This window comes from Lycium ferocissimum, chromosome 3 (genome assembly GCF_029784015.1).
Source record: "Lycium ferocissimum isolate CSIRO_LF1 chromosome 3, AGI_CSIRO_Lferr_CH_V1, whole genome shotgun sequence".
In the NCBI taxonomy this organism is placed as follows: domain Eukaryota; kingdom Viridiplantae; phylum Streptophyta; class Magnoliopsida; order Solanales; family Solanaceae; genus Lycium; species Lycium ferocissimum.
In genome coordinates, this window is record NC_081344.1 from 10,785,016 (window position 1) to 10,790,405 (window position 5,390).

Below are 5,390 nucleotides of genomic sequence, written 5' to 3' on the forward strand. Positions count from 1 at the left end.
ACGACTATCACAACTCTTAACAAATACTAGCAGTTGATTAAGTTTTTATTTCATTTCTTTCACTGCTATGTTGTTTTTGATAACATGGTGTCGGGGCAAACTTGCCCCCACCTCGACTAATTCCACGGGTACCTGCCACCTCACTTCACTGCTATTATAGTTTCGAGGGCTAAAATCAACAACTTCACAATTATGCAACCCAAGATAGCAGCACTAAGCATAAACCTCACGTTACCAAAGAGAAGAACAGAAAACCAATAGATTTGCTAGAAGTTAAACTGAAAATCAGTAGCTTCTATGAAAAATTCTCAGTCAGCAAGCACAATAAAAGGCAGCATCTTTCGATGAAGTTCTACATATCTTGACAGGAAAATGTAACCTTAAAAAATACAACCATCTGATTGAAATGCTGCTGGACATGAACTCAGACATGTTCTCTCGTCAACATGAACAACGGAAATGTCACCCAGTGTCTAAAACATCTATTCTCCGGGTGCTGAGACGCCTTGCTTCAGTCTTTCCTTCTTCATCTTCTTCTTGGAGATTGGCTTCTTTTTCTTTGGAGGAAGAGTTTTCTGGGCATACACATAAAGGACATAGTTCCCAATAAGAAAGGTTAGCACGAGCCCACCGATAACAAGTAAGACAATCAATCCTGGGTTGAATCCGTTAACTTCGACATCCTTGGCCATATTTTTCTGCTTAACCAAACAATAACAAATATCATTTCAATTTAGATTCATGTGTAAAAGTGGGTACAGAACAAAGACCACACAAAAAAAACAATCCAAATCCCAACTTTGAATTGTTCTGTGATGCAGTCACATGTCAGCTTTTATCCAACTTCAGAAGAGACCTTCAAAAACATAAACCGAAAAATGGGATTTGTATTATTTCTTTGATTTATATTAACAAGCTGAGTTAACTAATTTGATTTTTCAAGAAAAATATAGACTCAAACCGAACTATGTACACACTTATATAGACCAATTTTTCAATGAAGTGTCTACTAGGTCAAAATGTTGTATGGCAACATTTACAAATATAATAACATAGCCCATATAACATGATCATGAAAATTATCAACGAACAAGTTATAAAGAACCCTTCAATAAGAGAAAAATAGCACACTCACGGAGGAGGTTAATTTAGAAATGTGAGGTTTCGAAAAATAAGAGTAGCAAAACATGTTTGAGGAAGGACTCGAAAACCAGTTATGTAAAGAATCAATAAACAATTTAACAAATTTTATGATGCTGGACAAGAGAGGGCCATATGAATAAGAATGCATTGGCGTAAGTCTAGACTGCTTTGCAGTTGAGTCAACTACAACTTGGTCTAAACTTCTTACGCTAGTTAAGGCCGGTGTTGAAGATTCAAGCAAACCAAGATAATTCACAATGACCCAAGAACAGCCAGAAGTTGGTTCTATCTTACTCTAAAATAGGTGTGCAATGAAAAGTTAAGGTTTGATAATATAGAGGAGTTACCTTTAAAGTAAGTATATAGGAATTAGGGAAGACAGGAAATTGAAACTGGAGGATACTTTAAGTATTTATACCGCTCCACTTGTTTGGTATAGGTAGAAGGAATGTTAAAAACAATTAATTCCTCCTCTTTTTCTAGTTTTAGAGCTGAAAATGGTACACGAAAAGGCAACATACCCCATTCACATTTCCTCCCTAACCAAACAAGGGAATGTTGTAGAAACATTGAAAAATAATTTAAAAGAGTGAAATAATGCAAGAGAAATTTAAGGGAAGTTTAAGTTGGGTGATGCCGAAAAGATTAAGGGAAGCTCAAATTTCTTGGAGTCTTCAGTTAGTTGATAAGACCATCAGAAAGATCTGGAATATGATTCCTGCTGTAATTTTTTGGTGTATTTGGATCGAGAGGAATAGAAGATGTTTTGATGGTTCCTCAACTACCACTCCCATTCATGCACTTAAAGCGAAATGTCTAGTAAACCTTTATTGCTGGACAATGTTGTCCCCAGTGACTAGTACAGATCAGTTTTTGGATTTTATTAGCACCCTAGTTTTAGAGGGAGCCAATGTATAGGGGCTTATAATTCTCTTTTGCTTTTGTCTATCTGTAATTAGCCCCTGTAATTATGCATCTACTTGATGCCTTTTCTCAATGAAACAACTTACTTCATCAAAAAAAAAAATAATGCAAGAGAAATTTATGAAAAATATGTACTCTCTCCGTCCCAAAAAGACTGTCTTACTTTCCTTATTAGTTTGTCCCAAAAAGATTGACACATTTCTATATTTAGAAATAATTTAACTTTATGAGATGATTTATAATCATACAAATATCTAAGGCTTGTTTTGGACCACACTTTTTTTTTTCTTAAACTCCGTGTCAAGTCAAGCTAAGACAATCTTTTTGGGACGGAGGAAGTAATAAGTATAGTGCCCTTTCAGGAAACTATATTTAAAATATCAATTTCCCAACATGGTGCAAATAGTCAAATGAAAATTTTATCCCCTGGAGATACAACAACAACAACATACCCCGTGAAATCTCACAAGTGGGGTCTGGGGAGGGTAGAAGTAGAATGTATGCAAACCTTACCCCTACCTTTGTGGGGCAGAGAGGCTGTTTCCGAAAGACCCTCGGCTAATACCCAGGATACAATGTCTACTCAAAAAGTCAAATTTTAGATTCTTCAGTTTCTTCTACCCCACATCCTCTCATTCTTTGTATTGCGAATCGCAGCTTGATTATCACAATATAAAGTAATAGATCCTTAGGTATATTAAAAAATTGTATGCACTTCATGAATCTCTAAATCCATAGAATATATGTGCTAGCAAGAGACATAACAATCAGATACATAGACAATAATGCAACACAAGACTGTTTCTTAGAGTACCATGCCATTATGGCTTCTCTTATAGTGAATAACCAGCCACTTGTAGACTTAAGAGTTACTTCTATCAAAAGCCCAACTAGCATCACTATAACATTTCAAAAAAGATGTGGACAGTGCAGTTATAATGCAAAAATTAGTTCAAAGTATGCTTCAAATATCTCATAAGTTAACCAATGGCTTTCCTACACTAATGACTATGATTACTAGTAAATCTACAAAGCATCGCAACAGCAAGTGCAATATTAGGAATGGTATAATTCATAGCATATATTTAACTAGTAATTATCTTAGCATACTCTTCTAGATTAAGAGGATCACCAACATCGGGCATTTATATTGACAATAAGATTTAAATAAATAGAAAAAAACTAATTTGAAGTGCCTTTTCTAAAAGTTGTGTTCCTTCAAACAGTAATTACCTTTTGTGAATTTTTTAAAAGCGTCTGTTGGTTGGCTTTAAAAATATAAAAGCAAAATCTTTATTATATATATATGGACTTTCTATAGCAGACGGAAAATGAAATCAGCCATAAAAAGAAGAAACATTCATCGAACACCACTCAGCCAATTCTTCTTCAATGTTGAAAATTTTAGTTATTCCTCTTTCTTCAATATTATACTCCAACTCTAGAACTCCTTCTTTCTATTGGTTTTAGTTCTTGTAATAGAAGAAATCAAAGAGTGCAACTTTGATTTCTTGAGTAGGCATTGTCTCCTGAGAATAGAATTTCCATTTAACTAGTTGCTGAAAATGGCTTGTTTACACTCATTTCATATTTTTCACAAAATTCTCTTGAATTTTTTCACTCTTTTAGATTGATCTTCAATATTTCTATAACTGGGAATAAACCAAGCTCAGCTACTCTTTCCAACCCCAAAAATAATATAGTGTATAGAGTTGTTACTCAATTTTCTTTTTCTTTTTTCCCCGATAAGGAAAGATTTGTACGCCAGTATAGCAAGTGATGCTTTGTCCTGAATCTATGCTAATATGAGACCATGAGAAAAATTGGAAATTTTAAAAAATATACAGCTTTTGAAAATATTTACACAACGTAGCCCAATATACAACATCATACAACAATATACCCAGCGGAGAGCATTATACACAATGTATCAACCTTGTATAAAGTGTATAAAAGGTGCCTATACACAAATATATTGAAAAATCGGGTGTTTATACACAAAGCTGGGCTACCTGGCAAAATCAGGTGTTTATACACAAAGAATGGGCTACCTGGCGTAAATATTTTCAAAAATAGATTTTCCCAAAATTTCTAAATGCATGACATGATATCTCATTTTTTTTTTCAAAGAAATAACGAGCTTACAACAAATTTGACTCCAGATCTCATAAAAAAAAAAAAAAACCAGCAGTGTATCACAAAATCGCAACAAATTGAACGAGGCTAAAAACATAGACCCAAAAATTGAAAATAAAAACAAAAATCTCACGATTCCACGCAACTAAAATAACAGAAAAATAAAAATCTGAACTAGAACAACACAGATCTGCTAAAAAAAAAATGTTAGATTTAGAGGAACATACCACGCGATCGGAATATTGTGATGTACGATTTTATCGAGTATGAAACGGAAGGAGAAAAATGGACTTTCGGTCAGCTTAAATACAGTGGGTGCGTGGTTGGTTGGGTGGGTTGTTTCATAACAATAAGTTGGATTGTAAAATATTTCTTTCTTTTTTTAGGACCCAAAAGTCTTTGGTTTTGTTGGTTTATACCCACCAAGTCAATGCTATGAAAAAAAGAACCAGGAAATAATGAATAATGAAAATATATTGACAATTATACGCTTTTTTTTTTTTTTTGCTTATTTAAAATATAAAAAGACTTGGAAATAAAATGATCAACAGAACAAGTGGTAACGGTTCCAAAAGAGGGGAAAATAAAATTTTGGATTAGCTTTTGAATCAAAGTAGCTATAAAAACAAATATTACAACTATAGATACATAAGGGAATATTTAGTTATATATATGTACCCCGGTGATTGGTAGCGGCGATGATGACAGATGGTGGATCAGCAGTCGCCATTGATGGAGCTTGCTTCAATTTTTTGGATATGATTATGAGTCTTTTAATTGGATACTGGGCTATTGGTTAGATTTTAATTAATTAGGAGATAGTTAAATTAGGCCAATAGGATGATGATACGTGTTCTTCCGTTAAAATGAAGGATACATTTGTGCCTAAAGTATAACTGTAAGGATATAGTTGAACCTAAAATATAACGAGAGGTACATTTGAACTTTTTCCCGTACGTTTAATATGAGTATTAATTTCGGTAAGATGTGATACAAGTGTAATATGGCGTGAAGCCAATTAAATCACTTTTGTAATCACTTCAAAGTCAAAGTGTAACATCTTTTACATGTTAATACACATTGTTGACGTGTGATATTATGTAACAACGGAAAATAATATAATTTAAGTCAGAACTCACACACATTTCTTCATGATATAATAATCAATAATATTCGTGAATCCACCA

The 5,390-nt window shown here is 33.5% G+C and overlaps 1 long non-coding RNA gene across 1 annotated transcript; it reads right to left on the bottom strand.

Moving 5' to 3' along the window:
- Positions 1–799: 799 nt before the first annotated feature.
- On the bottom strand, positions 800–4,929 carry LOC132049695 (uncharacterized). Its single transcript, XR_009413141.1, has 2 exons — positions 4,431–4,929; positions 800–856 (listed from the first exon to the last, which is right to left on the bottom strand). It is a non-coding gene; the product is annotated as an uncharacterized LOC132049695 (long non-coding RNA).
- Between the last annotated feature and the right edge of the window lie 461 nt (positions 4,930–5,390).